At 42.2% G+C, this 21,954-nt stretch overlaps 1 protein-coding gene and 1 long non-coding RNA gene across 4 annotated transcripts in view; both read left to right on the top strand.

Moving 5' to 3' along the window:
• PDLIM4 (PDZ and LIM domain 4) overlaps positions 1-21,954 on the top strand; it is a 94,150-nt gene that overhangs the window by 48,406 nt on the left and 23,790 nt on the right. The gene's annotated exons all lie outside the window — the stretch shown is intronic.
• Positions 1,893-4,433, top strand: LOC123376144. Its single transcript, XR_006581700.1, has 3 exons — positions 1,893-2,257; positions 3,699-3,779; positions 4,284-4,433. It is a non-coding gene; the product is annotated as an uncharacterized LOC123376144 (long non-coding RNA).

Genomic DNA, 21,954 nt, shown 5'->3' with positions numbered 1-21,954 from the left:
TTTATACCACTAAGTTAATTTGTCAAATAGGGTGTCCCTTTCCAACTTTATAGGGCTAATATTTTAAAGCCAGTTTTCCAAGTTCATAGATCTTTTGACAGCATGGGCCAAACTTATCCTTGATGCAACACTCTATTAACTTCAGTTAAGTAACATCAGGGATGAGTTTTGACCTCATGGTATTAAATAGCAGCAGTAAACCCTGTCTACTGGGCAGACAGAATTTCCTGACTTTGCTTGCTATATAGGAAAGGCAGGATTTGGATGGTGTCTGCTTAGAAAAATCTTCATTGCTACTGCAGGCTACCAAACAAACAAACATTTGATGCATGAGAGCTCAAGGATAATTTAGTGCATTGTTTGGCAAAAGGGGAAAAATCTCTGTTTTGCACTTTGGGGAAAACAAAGGGTGAGATAATGCTCTGGCACAACATTAGATTCCCAATCACATTGGAACTCTCTAGCTTATTGTCTTAGGACTGATTCAATTGTAGAAACACACAGAAGCCTTCAAGGCCACTGTGAATTGGAAGTATTTATGCAGGGCTTTAAGTTCAGATATCACTATTTAGGACATTAACAGTGTTGCATGTCCAATTTATTGGGCAACGCAGTTATATACAAACCAGTGTAGATTTTCAAACTAGTGCAGGTTTTGTAACTGATAACAATGTTAATCAAGTTGAAAGCAAAGGAATTGTTACTGTAACGTTATGTGGCAAACTGCATTTGATGTGGCCATTAACCTAAAAGTACAAAAAGAGCCTAATTGTCTGGGGGAAAAGGCTTCTGAATGCTGTCTTTATTTAGGGCTTGTCTACACTGGCACATTACAGCACTGCAACTTTCTCACTCAGGGGTGTGAAACCAGTGTAGACTAGCCCTTAGTAAAGTGTTCATACACTGTTAGCTGGAAGCAAAGCCTACTGAAGACAGTGGAAACCTTCACATTGACTTCAGTTGGTTTTGGATCAGGCCCTATATTGTAAGCCTTTACTAGTATTTGAAGACCCAGTTCTACAATCAGTACTTATTTGAGTAGCACCTTACTCCATGAGTAGTTCCACTGAAAGCAGTTGGCTCAGTCAGTGAGGAAATTACTGCTCAGTATGAGTATGCGGGTAAGTTGACTTCAGTGGGAGGTCCATTTGAGGAGTGTGTGCAAGATACAGGGTCCTTGTGCAGTAACCAGTTTAGATTTATTTGAGGCCTGTATCACCCAGTCAGTTATTAGTTAACTGTTGAAAGACCTAAATAAGTGAATTTCTCAATAATCCTCACGTGCTTAAGAAAAAAAGCACTTAAGAAATAAAGGGGAAATGTTGTAGTTAAAGCTTTTCAATCAGGTATTTTCCTCAATCAGTTTCTGTAATCTGAAGTTTATTTGCCACTTTTCTTTGTTCCCATCACAGGTGATTATAGGCTATATTAATGGTAAGAATGTGAGTCGACTGGAAAAAGGAAAATACCATTTGACAGCTATATACTGGTTTATATCACAGTGACTCTGTCTAGTTTAAAATAATACAGTATATTTTAGTGTAATTACTGCAAAGTTTATTGGTAACAGGTGAGAAAACTTTAGATTAGCAACCTAAATATTGTGTCTGGTGGGAGATAGTATTTGTTTCAAATCCTTGTTCATTTTCAAAACCGCAAAGCACATTTGCTAATTTTACTTTCTGTGCTTCATTTTTTCTGTTACTGTTCTTAAAACCCAGGGGGCGGCATAATGACGGTTCCATTTTTCGTAATCATTCACTTCAAATGTAGTCTTCACTCTGTAGTCATTTGTTACAGTTCTAACATAGCTCTCTGTGTTACTAAGCAACCAATATGTTAGGTAAATATTCTAAACACAGTTCTATTTTCTGGTTCTTCCAAAGGGAAAATATTTGTGTGAAGTGTAATGAGCATCATCAACTGCTTCTTGTGTAACGTTGAATCATCTGGAAGCCTTTGTTTGAACAGAAGCTTGCCTATTAATACAACAGAAGGCTAGTTTATTTGTCCAGACTCCCAGATGAGAAAAGTGATGACCTTGAGATGTGTATGTGAAAGACAAAACTCTTACAGAGATGATCACATCTGAATAATAGTTCAGTGTAATCAGAAATGTTCTTATGTGGTCTCCAAACCTTCTTGCAAGAAACAGATTGGCACTGACTTCTGATAGTAAGAGCAGAACTGAATACTTGGAAGGGGGAAAACAACAGCTGTGCCCCAGTCCTGGTTAATATGTTGGAAAGAGGATAAGGTGGGACCATTGTGGATGACTAATATGTGAATAGTTATAGAAGTTCCTTGTCTGTCTTCTGGACACATGTTCTCCTGCAATGATTGAGCTGGTTGTTTGCTATAGGTATTGCCAGGACTTATAATTAACAGGAAGGCCTGAGATATTTATTTGACTAGAGGCTTCCTTTTTTCTTCACTATTGAAAAATAAGCTGTAGGCTGGTCATTTTCAAAATAGGAAACAATTTTCCCCATCATTTTCATGTAATTTTTTCATGTAATTTCTGATGTAATTTACCCCACCTGAAGGATGAGGGAGGGTTATTAATCCATGCCCAGAAAAATTTAGTTTTATGCTAGGGGTGTAAATATCAGTTTAAAAAGTTAACCAGTTAAACGATTAAAATTATATCATTTAACCGTTAACCGAGGTCACTCTGGCAGGCCAGCATGGGGCTGCAGGGGCTGGGGTCCCTCTGACCGGCTGGCCACCAGGGTTAACGGTTAAGGTCTGATTAACGGTAAACCTAATGCTTACTGGTTAATCATTTAACCGTTTACATCCCTATTTAAGCATATGAGGATATCTCAACAATATGAGATTCTTGGATTTAATGCTTGTGCTCTTGAACTCTCTTCTCCACTAGTGTGCAGAGGGAAGGGAGAGGGCATAATACAGTAATACTTCCTAGGAAGAAAGAAATTCCCTTGACCAGTATTAGAGGAGAATTAAAATTAAAAAAACAAAAACAAAAAACAAACCCTGTGTCCACTAAATGGTCTGTAACTTCACCCTCCAAGTGTCAAATGGTTCATGAGTTAGGCTTGTTCTTTTGGTTTCATTTCACTAGCTGGAAATGACTTTGCTTATTAAGTGAGGGCAGAATTACTACATTTTGAGCATGGCGGATACCAGTAAAAAGTTAGACATGATGCAGGATAGATGGCTGAAGTTTAAAGATAAGTAAAATTGAAGTCATGGGATAATGATCACGGGCACAGTTCTTTACTTAATAGAATTATTTATTTATTATCAGAGTAGTGCCTAGGAGCTCCAGCCATGGACCCAGACCCCATTGCACTAGGTGCTGTACAAATACAGAATGAAAAGAAAGTCCCTCCCTTAGGGAGCCTACAGTCTAAGTATAAGACAAGAGACAACATGTATATACACACAGACTGATGGGGGAGCACAAGGAAACGAGACTATATTGGTCAGCATGATAGGTAGTGATCTCAGCATGCCAGTAGCATCACCGAAACATTGTTAAGAAATTAAAACCTAGAGATCAAAATGTAGGCAATGAGAAGTCAAAATCTAGACAACACAATCCTGCTTAAAAGAGATCAGGCAGCTCTAGGAGCTTGATGGCATGAAAACTGGATATGCTGAAATGTTCTTTTAGAAATGGATTTCGAAAGTACAAGGGTGGATGGTTACTGTTTTTGATTTGTCTACAGTGTGAGTTGGCATGTCATACTCCTAGCAAGGGTAATCAGACAACACCCAGAACAGTACTTGCAGAATGTGCAACTCTTGGCGTAAGTAACTGAGTTTGGAAACCCGCACACAAATGTAAGTCTACTTGTCTGGATTGAGAAATCTTCTCTCTTCAGTACTGGAAAAGTGAGAACATGAGGCTCAATGAAAACTTTGGTACAGAGATTAAATCTCTTTTAAGGTTCAGATTATCAGTGTGGTTAGAAAATGCTATTATTCCTTTGGCTGGACCATGGGCCAGATCCTCAGTTGGTGTAAATCTGCATAGCTCCATTGTGGTCATGGAGCCAGGTCAATTTACAGCAGTGAAGAATCTGGCTCCATACATTGGATCCTTCCCGTGTAAATTATGTTATTACCAAAGGTTATCAGGTATTTGGTTGTGTTTGAGTGAAGTATATTTTTGTATTTTGGATTCTATCATACTCTTTATAGTATTTAGGAGGATTCGCCACCATCATTACCCAAGGTACTTCATTGCAAAAGTGCTTGACATTTAATTGGCTTCTTTTTTCCAATATGGATTGTTTTGTTTTCTCTCACAGGTGAAAATTGACAATTACCTGAGCTTTGGGAGCGAAGTAGTGATACTCAGCATTTCTGTTACTATTATGTTATTTCCACTGAGTCTCAAGCATATATAATGCAATCGGTTCCTTTTATAATCTTCTTAATAAAAAGAAGAATGGTTTTCATTCTGTCTGAAAATTCCTTTGGCTCCTCATAAATTTGAGTACCATTTACATATTAAATTACTTGGGGCCTGGAGTTGTCTTAAGAATTTGAACACTACAAGACATAGTAGCTACAGCCCAGTGTTAACACAGAGCTCATTGTTTAACCACAGCACAGTGGCTGTTCTTACGTTGGGCTCCAAATGTTCTTTCACTGCAAACACGAGAGAGATTTGTCTAAACAAAGAACCAAGAGCAGGGCAGGGAACGCATTTGAAGATGCTTGGTTTATTAGAAGTGATGCAAGACAAATGTTGGCAGCATGTCAAGAAAAGGAGTAAGTGTATTCTATACGTTCCACTTCAGCAGAAGGAAAAGAGAGTATATAATCCATGTCTTTAACTAGTTAACTTGTTTGGTTAAAAGTGTTAATAAAACTGACACAACGTTAGTGCAAAAATCTCCCCTCCTTTGGCTGTTCATTATACGCATCCGTGTATTGTTGGCATTGAAAACCCTGACCCCAGCACTTAGGCTGGCAAGATAAGTGGAAACACATTTTAATCATTCTTGTCTTGCATGGGTAACTTATTCCATCGCTATGGATTTCTGAGAGAAAGTTAGAGAGCCAGGTGGCTTAAAGAATAAAGCTGCAGCACCACAATTCAAGTCCATCTTGAGCTTTCATGCGAAACGAGTTCTGTGGCCTCTACCAAGGGGCTGATTGTGTTTGCTCTTCTCTGGATGAAGCAGGTGGGAGGTGCCAGAGTTTGGCCCCAGGATGGACTGAGCTGCTCAGGCCTGACCTTATGCCCATTGAAGTCAATGGCAAAACCTCCTCTGATTTCAAAGGTACAGATCAGGCCCCTGGTTACCAGCAGGCACTGACCTGCTCCACTGACAATCTCACTTTATTTTGTGTTTGTAATTTTGTCTTTTTTAATGAATAAATTGCTGAAATCCCATGAGCCAGGACTCAACCAATGTGAAGACTACGTAAGGTGATCCTTTCAGATAAGAATGAAGGCCCTGCAAATAGAGTAGAGAAGCTCAAATTACAAGCTACTTGCCTTTCTCTGGCCTGGGAGAAATAGCAGACTTCAGCTGAATTTAGTGCTGCTGTTTTTACCTTCACAGAACACGCACTCACCAGAGAAGCAGAGAGGAAAAGATATCAATAAAAATGTAACCGTGAGGAAGTGAAGAGGTTACAGGGCCAGATCCTCAACTGGTGTAAATTGGCATAACTGCATTGAATCGATGTAATAATGTCAGTTTATACCAGTTGAGAGTCTGGTCCCATCACTGGACAAAGAGGTGTAAAAATCCACGTTCATGTAAACAGTCTAGTGGCATGACATTCATTTGGGAAGACCCAAGCGATATCATGCATAGCTTCACTTGGCTTCAGTATTCAGCTTATATATATATCTTCTTTCCAAGCCCATCCTTCTGAAAACAAATTTTAAAACATAGAATTGTCTCTTACACAGACACACACAGAGAACTTTATAGATTTAAAATGTACAAACCGACAGTCACTGAGAAATTTGTCTGTCATAACCGAATCTAACTTATACCAGCCAGAACAGGGAAATCCCCAGATCCCAAATCAAGAGGTCTTTAACTCATACTCTTTATACCCTTATTAGAAGCGACGAACCTAGTTATTACATCTGGCTTTTTAGCTCATGTGAGCAATGTTTTGTAGATGATGGGGTTGAAATGTATGTTTGGATGTTTGTAGCCAAACCATTTCCATTTGTATACTCGTAAATAAGGGCAGGGTATTTTTTGTTGTTTTGGAAATTATATTATTAGCGGCCAGGGATTTGGGGCAGAGGGTTGGAGGAATGAGATACCAAGATTGAATAGTAGAGCAAGACACAGGAGTACAGGGCTGTCTCAGCTCTTATAAAAGTCTAGAGCAACTCTTTGTTATGCCGAACCTTCTGGGTGGAACAGCTCTTTTTATGGAATCTGAAGATTTATGTGCACTGATTTTGTGTGCAAGCTCTGTGGGGTCACTTGTCTCCTTGTCTGTCCTTTACTTTCTGGTGTTGGGATCAAATACAAGTTACTTTAATTTGGGGCATTTTTTCCTCCTTAATGCCTGAGGAGAGTCAGTGAGATTTTAATCTGGCTCTGATGGTGCAAAGGAGCATGTATATAATTTGATACTTTTCTCTCATCTATGTAATTTTCTTCTTCAGGTTTTGTTTCTTGTGGGGATTTACACCCCCACAACATAAATAAACAAAACCAATTCCCTCTTTGGAGAGTTAAATTGCAGCAAGTCTTCGGTGTAGAGAGAAACTTTCAAACACAAATCCTACAGGCTCACGAAGCAGTTGGCAAACAAAAATACAAAATGTGCTATTTTAAAAGTCTCATGAGTTTTGATCACCCTCAGTCAGACAGTGGGTTAATGGTGAGCCTAGAATAGAGCCCAAGGCGAGATCCTCCCCCACAGTCTGTGCCCTTTATTTTGGGTAAAGGAGCTCCATAAATGCCATTTTGAGCTGGACAGGATTCTCCCAGCTCAGGTATTATGAAAGACAGCCACAAGTCTGCCTCCCATGGACCAGTTTGCAAATGTAGAGGACATGCTGGGGGCAGAAGAGACATGCTGGGGGGGGGGGGGGGAGTGGAGGGGCGGGGCTGCAGCACTCAATGCGGTTTTGATTCTGGACATCGTTGCAACCTGGGAAGGCTGCTGCAATTTATACAGCACACCAGGGCTGTCTTAGTTACACCGGCGTTCTCTCCAGCAGATACGGCCACCGTAGCTGCCACGCCCCTGTGCCTGCGAGGTCTCTTCAAGACACAGCACAGAATCTCATCCCATGTCTCCAGAGACCCAGGCCAGTGCCCTATCCACAGGACCGGGCTCCCTCTTTAAACAGTTCTTCTCTGCCTGAAGCATTTGTCAGCTGTTTGTCTCATGTAGAATTCCGAAGCAGGAGCTATTAATTTGGGAGCCGAGTCTACAGCCCTTACTAATGTTTAGCACTGCCTGGCACGCCAAATAGTCTCCCACTGAAGTCAGTGAGACTTGTCCAGAGTGAAGTGCAACTCAGTGTAAGGAAGGGTAGCTGAATCATGCGCTTCTTAGTGTTGCCAAGAAACTTTTATTTTTCTCAGTGATACTGAGTGGAAAGCAAACGAAATAGCAACACCAGATTCTCTCTGAATTGGTTAGAGGGTTTAATTGAAGGCTGTGGAAGAGGCTGCAGGGCTCTTCACGTAAGATCAGTTAGCATGAGTTGTCTGTACCTGTAACTTTAACCACTCCTATTATGTATGTTTAGCCTTTTCTGAATAGTGCACTGAGTACTTGGGAAAGATGCTGGATTTCCCACCTGGGGGACTGAAGCCTTCTATTATCAGCAGAAGACTTAAAGTCCAGGCAGCAGTAGCTGAGTAGGCTTCCCCCTTGTTGCCCACATAATGCTTCACTTCACGGATGTGTTTACGCACGAGAGCACTGGGGAGCATCTTCACTCCCTAAAGAAAGAAAAACCCAAATAGAAATGGTGGAACTACCAAGACATCTTTTAAACTTCACTGCTCAGCTCCAGTCTTTTGATCATCTCCCAATCCCTATCGTGTGTGTGTGTGTGTGTGTCCCCACATAGGTACCTTGTCTTCATGTCAGTTTTTAAAGTGTCTGGTACAGTGTTGGCACTACAGAAATGATCAACAATAATTATTAATAATAATCCTCGGACCTTCTCTGAAAAGTCCGCTCCCTATGGACACGAGAAAAGGTTGGTCCCTGTGCTGTTCCAATGAGGAAGTGGCTACTCCGCATCTCCCAGGGAGTCAGTCAGGTACAGAGATGCTGTGACTCAGGCAGGTATGCCAGGACAGGCACTTTCACTTTAGTTAAGACCAAAGCAGATTGTGAAGAACTTCAAAAAGATCTCACAAAACTAAGTGATTGGGCAACAAAATGGCAAATGAAATTTAATGTGGATAAATGTAAAGTAATGCACATTGGAAAAAATAACCCCAACTATACATACAACATGATGGGGGCTAATTTAGCTACAACGAGTCAGGAAAAAGATCTTGGAGTTATCGTGGATAGTTCTCTGAAGATGTCCACGCAGTGTGCAGAGGCGGTCAAAAAAGCAAACAGGATGTTAGGAATCATTAAAAAGGGGGTAGAGAATAAGACTGAGAATATATTATTGCCCTTATATAAATCCATGGTACGCCCACATCTCGAATACTGTGTACAGATGTGGTCTCCTCACCTCAAAAAAGATATTCTAGCACTAGAAAAGGTTCAGAAAAGAGCAACTAAAATGATTAGGGGTTTAGAGAGGGTCCCATATGAGGAAAGATTAAAGAGGCTAGGACTCTTCAGTTTGGAAAAGAGAAGACTAAGGGGGGACATGATAGAGGTATATAAAATCATGAGTGATGTTGAGAAAGTGGATAAGGAAAAGTTATTTACTTATTCCCATAATACAAGAACTAGGGGTCACCAAATGAAATTAATAGGCAGCAGGTTTAAAACAAATAAAAGGAAGTTCTTCTTCACACAGCGCACAGTCAACTTGTGGAACTCCTTACCTGAGGAGGTTGTGAAGGCTAGGACTATAACAATGTTTAAAAGGGGACTGGATAAATTCATGGTGGCTAAGTCCATAAATGGCTATTAGCCAGGATAGGTAAGAATGGTGTCCCTAGCCTCTGTTCGTCAGAGGATGGAGATGGATGGCAGGAGAGAGATCACTTGATCATTGCCTGTTAGGTTCACTCCCTCAGGGGCACCTGGCATTGGCCACTGTCGGTAGACAGATACTGGGCTAGATGGACCTTTGGTCTGACCCGGTACGGCCTTTCTTATGTTCTTATGTCCCAGCCCTCTGCTGGTTTTCACTGTGGCACATGGCTGTGGAGTACTGACCTCCTGGGAGGTCCCTTCCGCATTTGGATTTGAGCACACTCCACACAGGTGCAGAGCCAGGTCCCAGTGAGTGGGATCAGTGAGGGTTTGTTCTAATATAATTAATGTGATCATATGGCTAGGGTTGCGGGGGGTTAATTGCACAGTAATTGGATCATGCGAGGAAATGCACATTCTCCCTTTTTATTATTTTTTTAAAAAAGGATGGTGTTTAAAATAATTCATGTAGTACCGGTAGCTGCAAATGCTGTGAAGAAAATATTTCTAATAACAGAAGGCAAGGCTTATAAAGCTGCTGTTTTGTATTCCAGAAGTGCATATGTTTACAGAGTAGATAATGTTAAAAAGCACTGGCAAGCTCTGGCTGTCCATGAAATGTTGGTGGTTATAGTCCCCAGTTTGTGGTTTTCAGACAACTACAAAGGCACATTTTATGGAGGATTTTTTAACATCAGTGCGTTAGAGAAAGGGTCTTGATAACATATTTACTGGCAGGAAATAGGATTTTATGGTGGTAAAATCCACAACTGATAGTAAGGTCACAAGGCTGGCCATAGGGTTGCCATCAAAAATAACAATAAAAAAGAAAACCTTTATATGATGTTTTTCTTGTGGCTGATGAGAGCTTTCTGGGATATGGCAGACTGTACCATGCAAACAATCATTTAAAAAAACGTTCATCAGTTTGGCGAGTACTATCCCAGATAATAGAGATGTGAAGCTGAAAGAACCTTTTTAAATACTTGGCATGCAGATAATGCATTTTCCCCCTTGCAGTTGTTATACAGCTAAATGAATGCTTTCTTGGATGTGCAGTGGAGTACTTAAGCACATAGCTCTGTGACTGTTTTTTATCCCCAGATCTCATCTGTTTCCTATTAACAGCAGAGCTTTTTCAGGATGAATTCCACCAAACCTTATTAGAGGCGGACGCAAACCTATTACTTATGACAGGCTCCAAATGGGGTCACATTTCAGATGAATGTTTTCTGCTTCTTTGTTAACTAAAGGGAGTGTAGAAAGACCATCTGACTTTAAAATGTATAAAAGGGAAGATTGGACAAACCCTTTTGGCGATCATCGAATGAATGTGTAAGTTGTATAGGCAGCTTAGATGTTTTCCTTCGTAGGTGTTGGATACATTGTTTGAAATAGTTACTTCTCGGCAGAACACTTGAAATATTTTTTTTTAAAAACAAACACTCAGTTCAGCCAGCTGAATCAATCCTCTTTCTCTCTTATCTATTAATCTTCAACACCGAATGAAATTCCAGGGTTGTTTTTACAAGGACGGTTTAAAATTAGCCTGAAGTTGGATTATCCACAAAGCTGACTCTTGAATCTCCACAATCAACCCAAAGCTTACTCAGAAAGAAAAGTTTGACAGTCAAATGAAAATAATCTCAATTTTAATGTGTGTGGCTTTTTCAGTATAATCATAGGTTTACATTCTTGTCTCCACACAATTCAGAGTGCATCCCTTGAAATAAAGATCTTGCACAGCATCTCTTCAGCATGCTTTGGAATGAGGTGATCCAATGGAGAGCTGATCACATCACACAAATGACCATGGCACCGATGTTCACTTTAAAATGGTACCAACACTACCCAGGCTCTGTTGACAAATGGACCTCAGTCTCCAAACCAGCATCTTTTATGAACATTAAACTAACAAATATGAAGGTGTGTGTCTGGAGCGGGGAATCATAACCACGTCCCTGCCTCCTTTTTAGCTGCCCATGTGAGCTGCTCACAGAACTGCCCATAAAAGGATGCTGCAACTAAGTTTGGTTTGAGGTTTGGCAGGATATGAAAATGAATTATGTTTAATAAAGGTCTAGGGCCTGATTCTGATCTCACAGCATAAAACAGAAGTCAATGGAGTAATACCACTGTAAATCAAGTACCAAGTCAGAATGAGGCCTTCAGGGTTTGAGTTTGACCTCTGGAGCAGGATAGAGGCTTGACATATGAAGAGATCACACCTTATATTTTAAAAACATTTTGGCCAGGTCTGTCTTGTTCTGCCAACTCTGACCTGTTGTATTGTGTTTCACCCGTTTCAGAGCCGTAGGTAGGCAGCTGTGCAAAATCCTATAAGAGAAACTTGAGCCTCTAGCCATACTGTCTATAAATATTTTCGTTGTTGGATGACAGGCACAATCAATTTGGATTTCAAAATACTGTCCAACCCTCTCAGGAATTTCTGTCTTGTTTGCCCTATATCATTACTGCTAAATTTAAAACAATTCAGCCGGATTCCCTAATGCAGTGTGGGTGAATTGTGCCAGGCTGCTGGCGTAGATTGGCCCTAAAGATGGTGTAGCTAGCCTTGTGAGGATCGCTCCAGTACAAGGGGGATACTCTGCTGGTCTAGAGTTGGCTTGAAGGCTCCAATATCATCATTCATCTGTGAACAATCTTCTACTGGGATAGAGGGGGTAGCCAGAATTCCCCCTACATTGCAGGGATCTCCAGCTGCAGCTTTGCCCCATGGGGCAATTACCAGCCACTCTGAATTAGATTACCACTCAGGCAGCTCTCGCACCAGGAGACCAGCTCCCATACATCATGGCAACCCCAGCATCAAGGAAGTGCAAAGCTGAGCTTTATACCATCTTTGCACATGCCTGTTCCTGGTCTGTGCTGCAGCTCACCACGCCCCCCAGGATAACTGTATTTAAGGGATTGTTTTTATTTCAATTGATTCGTTTTGCTTTTCTCTATAGCGTATAGGGCGAAGTTACTTTATGCCTTAGAACAAGTGTAGGTGGCTACAATTAACTACTTTGCAGTTACACATAAACCAAACCACTCGAAAACATAGTGCTGTACTACAGCAAGGGTTTAATGGCTTTTCTGGAGTTGTGATTAGTTCAAAGGGAATGATAAACCCTAAACTATAGTGTTACCACATGAGGTCTGGGATAATTTTAGCAGCTCAGTACTTGTAACCTTTGTATATTTCATTTTCTCTTTTATTTAACTTTCCTCAAATGAACAATAAAAGGGCTAAAATGCTTTGGCTCCTCACAAAAATGTGTATGATGGGACCAGAATTAGTACAGTTTCTGAAGCAAGCTTAATTTTTTTTTTTAAATTTGAGCTGATTGTTGTAGCTATCCTCCATAAATTAAGCAAGAATATGAGACAGGATTCAGCTTGTGCCTTTGATTAAAAATGTCTCCTTTTACAGATGATACACGTGACATTCTTCCGCTCTGATTAGGCCTCAGCTGGAGTATTGTGTCCAGTTCTGGGCGCCGCATTTCAGGAATGATGTGGACAAACTGGAGTGAGTCCAAAGAAGAGCGACAAAAATGATTAAAGGCCTAGAAAATATGACCTATGAGGGAAGATTGGGTTTGTTTAGTCTGGAAAAGAGAAGACTGAGAGGGGACATGATAACAGTTTTCAAGTATGTAAAAGGTTGTTAAAATGAGGAGGAAAAAATTGTTTTTCTTAACCTCTGAGGATAGGACAAGAAGCAATGGGCTTAAATTGCAGCAATGAGGTTTAGGTTGGACATTAGGAAAAACTTCCTAATTGTCAGGGTGGTTAAGCACTGGAATAAATTGCCTAAGGAGGTGGTGGATTCTCCATCACTGGACCTGTTAGGGATGGTCTAGATAATTAGTCCTGTTGTGATTGCAGGGTACTGGACTAGATGATCTGTCAAGGTCCCTTCCAGTTCTATGATTTACCCACAGACGCTGTGGTGGGCACTTTTTTAGAACAAACATTAGACCGACTCCACTCAGGTATTGTTTTTTTGTTTTGTTTTTCCCCCTTCTTCTGTCTACTGTAATCATTTGAGTAGCCCTTGCCACGGACACATTGTTTAGCCATATATTGCAGATCCTGGGTTTGAGAAATGCTTGTCATCTTTTTATGGAATACATCTGAACTCAGATACAAAAGGCCAGAGGAGAGGCCTGCTATTTAAGGGCTGGAGCGTTCACAGGCTGCTCCCACCAGCTACAAATGCACAAACATTTCCCCAAGGGATACTTTTGTAAATTGACTCTAACACCAGATGACATTTTCAACTCATGTTTTACACCTATCAAGCCTCATATCTTTATTTCAGTAAACATCTAGCTTAAACCGTTAAGTGCCCAAGGTAATTAACTGAGCACTGCAAAATGATAGTGTGTTTTTGACCACAGCAGATCTGAAGTACATCAAACTCATCATTGAGTCTCAACCTGTAGGCCCTCTTCCACACAGGCAGCTCGATTTATGTCCGCTGCATTGCATGCGTAGAACTGACAGGAGAAGTTGGGCCCTGTGGTTTAGAAAAAATAAATCTTGTAGGTAGATTTTTCGAATGCACTAAAGGCAGTTAGGTGCCTAACACAATGGGAATTAGGTACCTGACTGCCATGTGTTCCTATCAGAACTGCCCCTTACATCTGATCACGACTAATGTGATCTTTAAGACTGATTACAGGATTAGGGAGTTACTAGGTTCTACACCCAGAGCTGTGGGTTCTAAATCTCTGTGACCATGGGGAATTCACTTCAAACAGCATTTTCATACTTGGGTGCCTTTGGTTGGTTCTTGAAAGTTGCAGCTGCTCAGAATCTTTCAAAATCACCGCTTATTTAGGTACCATCTTTAGGCACATGAGTTGGAAATCTCTGGCCTTAACCTCTCTGCCTCAGTTAACTCATGTGTAAAATGGGGTTAATGGAGTTACCTATCTCACAAGGTGTGAGTGTTTGAATAACAAGGGATTAGTAGTTTTCTAATGTTTGTACTTTCAACCTTTTCGAGCCTGAGCCAAAAGCCAGTGAAGTAAATGAACTTTGGAGTTGGAACAGACCTTTAAGTTTAAGAGTTAAGTATTATACAACTGTCTCTAAAAATTCTGCCTTATAATAGGGACTCCTGCCTACCAATGAAGCTCTCTAGCTGAACAAAGACAGAAGGATAAATAAAGCATTTTGCAGAATCCCTTACAAAGAGAATAAAATAAAAAAATCCTAATAAATCGAATCAACCGAATTTGAGGCAGCAAAGCTGGGAAGCATTCAGAAGGCAGTAAGCCAAATAAGAGTGTATGTATCTTGCTAAGCTAGGTATCAGAATTCAGAATGAGAGAGCTGAAGTTCCCAAACTTTCAGAAACCACGTGCCTAGCACAGAATATCTCCCTCTGAGTGAGGAGGACATAGAGCAGTCACCTTAGGAAGATTGACAATATCTAAAACAGAGAATAAATGAGCTCTTGATACCACCAGCATCTTAGCCTTAGTTATGGAGTGAGGATGGAGTGCCTCCACTTGCCAAGGAAGGAGCTTAGATGCAAATCCTTGCTGGAAGATTGTGTGAAATTTTGAATCCCACCATTATTCCCATTAAGCAGGCAGTCTAAAGCTCTCCTTGTCACATTTTGAAAAGTGTGTTATGGTTTTTGTTCACTGTACAAAAAGGCATTTACATAATATGATAAACATTGTCTTCCATAGTGAGAGAGAGACTAATTTTCTAATTCTTTCCAAAATTCCTGGCTGATTGCATATTTTCCCAGTTAGAGGAACATTTATATTAGAAATATTTAGCTGGATAGATGCGCTCAGCTTCCGAGGCTTGGTTTACAAACTAATTTAAAAAGCTTGAGGATTATTAACCTGCACATTCCTGATGCCTCTCCTCTGACATACGGTACCATCGGGCTTGATACTGCCACCCATAACCTTGGTCTAAGATAGATGGACTCTATATTTTTAAAACAAAATTTGGACACGTCAGCCTTCCTTAATATACACCTAGGGCACAAAATAATTAAAACCACATTGTGCCACCTTTACTCACGTTGGGCCAGATCCTCAGATCTTAATGGAGCGACACTAATTTCTACCAGCTCTGGATCTGGCCCATTGAGTGCTGCCATTGATTAGAATGAGACTACTTCATGGAGTAAGTTACGACTCAAGATGAATACGTTGTTTAGAGTCTGGCCCTTAGTGAATTAATAATGGAGAAAAGCGTTTGTGCGAGGGCAACAAACCTAAATGCGAAATCATAGCACCATATTGATGAGTATGGAGATCAAATTTCTGTGATGATGAAACTCAGTTTAGGCCTGGTCTACCTCAGAGGGGTTTTTTGTACCAGTGAAACTATGTTGGTTAGAAGTGTGCCTCTCTCCCCCTGCCCCATCATAGTTATACCAGTCCCACCCTTATTGTGAACACAGCTACACCTGTATAACTCATGCTTATACCAGCATAGCTTATTTCCCTTCCAGTACATTAATAGCATAATAAGCACAGTTGTACTGATGTTACTGTGTCTACACTAGGGGGTTGTACCACTTTTACTGATATGCTTTACTGATATAGTGGCCCAAAGGCTTGTCTACATGGCAGGTTAGTGCATGGCAGGCCAGGCTGTGAATCTACAGTGCACCAGCTTGCAGTGCAGTAACACCCCATGTGGACCCTACTACAATGCAATGCGTGGTAAGCCAGGTGTAAATCAGAGGTGGGCAAACTACGGCCCACGGGCCACATCCAGCCCGCGGGACCCTCCTGCTCAGCCCCTGAGCTCCTGGCTGGGGAGGCTAGTCCCCAGCGTCCCCCCCCCCGTCTCCCCCTGCTGCTCCTCCTCCCCCGCAGGCTCAGCTCACTGCGCCGCCAGCACAATGCTCTGTGCTGGCGGGGTTCTTGCAGAGCCACAGCCTGAGCCGGTGCTCTGTGCTGCACGGTGGCATGGCTGGCTCCAGCCAGGCGGAGCGGCTGCCTGTCCTGGTGCTCTGGGCAGTGCAGCTGTAGCACCGCCAGCCACCAGGTGCTCCAGGCAGCGCAGTAAGGGGGCAGGGAGCAGTGGGGGTTGGATAGATGGCAGGGGAGTTTGGGGTAGTGGTCGGGGGTGTGGGTGTGGATGGGCTCGGGGCAGTTGGGAGGGAGCAGGGGGGTTGAATGGGGGTGGGGGTCCCGGAGGAGCAGTCAGGAAGGAGATGGGAGGTTGGATGGGGCGGTGTGGGGCAGTCAGGGGCAGGGGTTCTGGGAGCAGTCAGGGAGAAGGGGTGGTTGGATGGGGTAAGCAGTGGCGTAGCCAGGTGGAGGGAACTGGGGGAGAGGGGGAAAAAAAGGTGCCACCTGCTGTGGCGCTTTTACTCACCTGGCGGCGCATTTACTGATGGGGCGGCACTCCGGGTCTTCGGCGGCACCTCAGCGGCGGGACCTTCACTTGCTCTGTGGGTCTTCGGTGGCGGGTCCTTCAGTGCCGCCGAAGACACCCGGAGCTAGTGAAGGGCCCGCCGCCAAAGTGCTGGAGCACCACCGAGTGAGTAAAAATTAAAAAGGCGCCAAAAAATTGAAAAGGCGCCACTTGTGCTTGGTGGGGGAGCGGCCGCTGCCCCACTCCCCCCCAGCTATGCTACTGGGTAGGGGTCCTGGGGCGGGGGGGCCATCAGGAATGAGAGGAGGGGTTGTATGGGGTGGCTGGGGGCCCAGGGGCAGTCGGGGCAGGGGTCCCGGGGTGGGCTGCTAGGGAACGGGGGGGTTGAATGGGGCAGGAGTTCGGGGGGGGGGCGTCAGGGGGTGAGAAGTGTATGGTGGGAGGTCAGATAGGGGATGAGGGCCAGGCCATGCGCCTGGCTGTTTGGGGCGGCACAGCCTCCCCTAACTGGCCCTCCATACAATTTCAGAAACCTGATGTGGCCCTCAGGCCAAAGAGTTTGCCCGCCCCTGGTGTAAATCTACAGCACACTAGCTTGCCAAGCACTACCTTGCTGTGTGGACCCTGCTACAGTGCGGTGAAGGTCCCAGAGGAGCAGTATGCTAAGCTTCACTCCAGGACCAATGTAGCAGGTTCCACACAAGGCAAGTTACTGTGCAGCAAGGTGTGATGTGCTGTAGTCTGGCTTGCCAGGCACTAGCTTGCTTTGTAGACAAGCCATTAGTCATAGTAAAACTGGCATAATGGTGTATAGTTCTGTATTTCTACTGAAATCTCCATCCTACTTCTTTTTATCCTCTCCTGGGTATCTGTGAGACTGGAGGAGACCAGGCATTTTCAAAAACGCCTTGGATCCTTGGAACTTCAATGGCTGTGTCTTGGCGTGAATGGAGTAATAGGTGAGAAACTGTAGCTGCACTGAGCTAGTGGGGAAAAAAAGATTCACCAGTGACTTGGACAGGATTCTAAAGTGACTTTCCAGGGATGGAAAGAAGTATAGAACCAGCCTCCCATGAAGGTGGATCTCACTTTTTGAAGCACTCATTGCTGACTCTTTGTTCAGGTTGAAAGCAGAGCAGGGGATAGTTTTACAAATCCAAACAACTTGTTGTCTTTCAACTGTAGGAAATTTTCCCGTTCTTAAAAATGAGGAGATCCCCAATATTGAGACTATCACTTTCCTTCAATTGCATAATTTCCATTTTAAGAAAATGGTTGGATTGTTTAGTGAGGCACTATGTGTTAAAGTATTCAGGCTGTCAGACAGCCATGCCGAGAAATGTTCAGTCAATAGCATTAGCAGTTGGACAGCTGAGCCAAAGTTTGTTTTTTTTCCCTCTTTGATGATCTGTCAGAACAGACTATTTAAGATGATGTTGTCATGATGGCTTTTCAATAGGCTTTGTGCTTTATATTCTAAACATGTTGATAAAGAAGGTTTGTGTCCTTTCAATTTAATTTTAATAACATGCTTATTTTTTTTAAAAACACATCAATCAATCACTTTGTCAATGTACTCTTTGTTCCAAATACCAGCTTGAACGTCTCTATTGTTTCCCTTGTATATATTGCAGATACCATTGTGATGAGAGCAATGTAGAAACTTACATATTTGTATTAAGAGTTTTTAAGTGGATGCAGAATAAAGTAGTTTGTGTTTTAACATCAGTACAGAAAGCGTTGGTGCATTGTGGGACAAGAGAAAAATAGTTGTACAGAGTACTTGGTCTCTTTGATGTCCAGTACTGGTGGCTTTCTGGCTATTTTCCTGCTGCATCTTATTGCTTTTTGAGGTTCCATGGGATACGCTGCATATGAAAGAAGCCTTGCAAAACCAGATTCTGTTCCATCCTTTATAAAGAAAGGTCAGGAGTGAACTTGTTTAACTATAAATAGCTAATTATCCTCCCAAACAAAAAACCTTTCATGTGTGCTGGACTCTGTAACCAGCATTCCAGAGCCAGCAGCTTTTTTCTTGTCCTTCCATTTAGTTACACTGGTTTGTTTGAACTAGATACTTGAGATAAACAAGTATCTATTTTTCTGTTGCCACCTTAAAGCCAGCAGTGTACACCTGTAAGAGCCCGTGGTGCAAAGGATCACTGATATAAACATGTTCCACCTCAGTTCCGAAAACTGTGACAAAATATAAAAGGTTTTCATATAAAGAGTTAAAATAGAAGAGTGTTTGTGTTTCAAGAAAAAGCCTAACTCAAAAAATAAATCTAATTGTGGGGCAGGAGACCCCATTTCTTTTCCAGATTTCCTAGTGTAAATCTCGTGAACTTGATTGTTTTCTTCAGAAAACAGTTCACGTGGTATTTTCCATTTTGAGATGTTTGGTAACAATAAAGGGCAAAGGTTAGTGATAGACAGCACAACTGAGTTTCGCCCTTCTCTTCCTGTGATAAGTATATTCTTTAGTGCCATTGCTTAAGATTCTTTGTGGAGTGAGACACTACTCAGTGCATGCAAGACTGACAGAATGTGGCTTTATTGGGAAAAAATCCAGTAGCTCCAAGTACAATAGCCAATTTAATATACCTTATCAGAGTATGCACTTAATGCATGTAATCATGGCTTGCTGCCAATGCTACTATTACCATAAACGTATATGTATAATTTCCTTTCACTTCCTCTATGTCATGCCAAAAGAAACACTCAGAGCCATATTGTGTTGCATTTTCCTTTTTCTGGAAGTAGTTTGTCAGGATGTATGGACTGCATCCATAAGGCCATACATATCAGTAGCCGTTAATGTATAGGCAGTGCCGAGGGATGCAAATTATTAATAAATGGGTGATGTATATATTTAAGAGGAAAACATGATGTTGAACTAAATGTTCCTAGGAAATACATAGAGAAAAACAGTGACAGGTGTTCACATGGATAGAACACAACACGTGAATGTTGGGACAGTAGCTTTGTTCTTGGGAGTGTTAGCTTGATCAAGCTGATTTGGGGGATCTGGGACCCACTGATGTTATGAAGAATGCTGTCAGGAGTAAGAACTTGCAGCTAGCCTGCTTACCTGCTAGCTAGCTTAAACCCCCGGCAGTCCAAAGAGTGCAGCTGGACCCCAGTTGCACTGCCTGATTGGCTAAACCACCCAATTAGCAGAGGGCATCAGCAGACCTGTCCTTAATACCGGCTGATATCTGACCCTGGCTTGACCATTGACTCTGGCATCTGGTCTCTGACTCTGGTCTGGACCTTCACTTCAGTTTTCCTCTCTGAATCCCTATTCTGCCCTGTAGGCATGACTCCTGCTCCAACTATTAGGCAAGACAGTCCATGTTCAAGTTCCTTGCAGATGCCTTCCTGCCCCCAATCCTTTCCTCACCATGGCCCCAAGCTCTCCTCCTCTTTTACTCTATCATTTTTCCTCTATGTATTCTCCCCCAACATGGGTCAGGAAGGGAGTTGGAGATCTCCATCCATATAATAGTCAGGAAGAAGTAGAAAGCCTGGCCCAGAGCTGGCCAGTGGAGAGACTACCATACAGCTAGCAAAGCACCAATTAATGCATTCAGACAGCAATAGATCACATTATTGTAATTTTGTACTGGAGTAGTACCCAAAAGATCAGGTCCCCATTGTGCTAGGGCCTCTAAAAACACAGTCCCTGCTCTGAAAGTCTCAATACCTGATCTCACCTCAGCAGCAGCAGATCCACATAGCTATGATGTAGCTGTGGTGATGCATAGAATGGACTTCCATCTTGAACAGCCCCTTGCAAGTCTCCTTCCTTTGGCAAGAATCGATACGGGAGGGTTTAGGCTTCTTAAATCCCTCAAAATTCCAACTTCCAATTTCATTTGTGGTTGGCCCAGTGCTCTGCTTCCTTTGGCCTCAGCCATAAAAACTTCTGTAGAAGTGTGCCTTCTGCACATAGGACATGACCTCAACATTGACGTCCTCTTGTTCTCAACTGGTGCAAAGCAGCAACTTGCCAGGATTCTCTAAGTATCTTCTCGTTTGTGACAAAATCAAACCAACAGATGTTGAGATCTCACCTCAGTATCTCATGTTAAATTAATTTGTGACTCAAACACAAATCATGAGGGAGAAGCCCCACAAGCCAGTTTCCACTGAATCCCAAAAGTCAGCTACAAACTCCATTAGATTTTGTTGTGGTTTATAATTGATCTTGGAAGGCTAGCATGAGAAAATAGATTTTAATGCTTCGCTCTTGAAGACCAAAAGAATTACCTTTGGTAAAACTAGTTCTTAGCAGTGAAACTCCATAAGAAATTTATTTAAAAACTGTTCTAACTAGGCTATGTTCTATAGAAAAGAAAAAAGCTGGCAGAGTAAAGAAAATTAGCCACCAACTTGGGGACATTTTTGTAATCTTAAACATTGAGAGCTGGAAAGAAATCCATCTGGATCTAGATTTCTAAGTGCTAAGGCATGAATGTTTTGTACTATTGAAAATCTTGCATGGCCTTCATTGAAAACTCTGAGACAGATACTGAGAAAAGAGTCTGAAACCAATCCAGGCAACCGAAGGAGTACAACCAAGAAAGACCAAGACAAGTGACCTCCCAGAAGACTGAATATTCTCCATGTTTTTCCTCTTAATCCACAGCCTGAGTCTGCAGCGTGGTCCAAGAAAATAAACCCATCAAAGACTGCAACTACTCAAAGAACTTATTGAACCCATTCCAGTGCAGGGAGAGAAAATGCCAGATGCTCTTGTGCATTTTGTCTCAATCCCATTTAAGCCAATTGAAATCTTCCAGTAGGACTTGGAATCAGTCCTTTGATCTTCAAGGAGACACCTTCAGGTCAGCTTCCAGGCTCTGAGGAAGGGTTTGAGAACTGACAGTGAAGGGAAGCGGGTCACAGTTGAGAGCATGTACTGGGGCAGGAGAGTGATCTTGAGTGGAAAGGGAGTATGCAGTGTAGTTGTAGCCATGTCGGTCCCAGAATATTCAAAAAACAAGGTGTGACTTGAAAGCTTCTCTCTCTCACCAACAGAAGTTGGTCCAAAAAAAAAAAAAAGATAATACTCCCTTTCCAGGGAAGGTAGGTATAAAGCATGGCTGCTCCTAACAATACTAGTCTTCTGCACCTCCCAGTAGCCAGTAATTCCTTCACTCCACCCTGGCACAATACTTCGCAGTTACCCACAGTTGAAATTCTAGAAAACTGGCCAAGGTTTTAAGTAGATAGGAAATAACCATTGTACTATCAGTTAAAGTCAGTCTGAATGGCAGAGCCTTGAAAACAGCAGAGAGAGCAGGTGATTATGAAAAATTCATACAGTGTATAGTTATAATGACTACAGATTAATTAGTAGTGACTAAAATTAAATGAATCCCAGCCCTCACATCACCAGGGCTACATGTGATACAAAAGGGTCATTGTGTGTGACTGCAGGGAAGTGACATGGCAGACTGAAAACAAAGAAGTTGGACTGAGCTT

The sequence above is a fragment of the Mauremys mutica genome, chromosome 8, assembly GCF_020497125.1.
Source record: "Mauremys mutica isolate MM-2020 ecotype Southern chromosome 8, ASM2049712v1, whole genome shotgun sequence".
Taxonomy (NCBI): domain Eukaryota; kingdom Metazoa; phylum Chordata; order Testudines; family Geoemydidae; genus Mauremys; species Mauremys mutica.
This window is presented reverse-complemented; position numbering and strand designations above follow the sequence as displayed.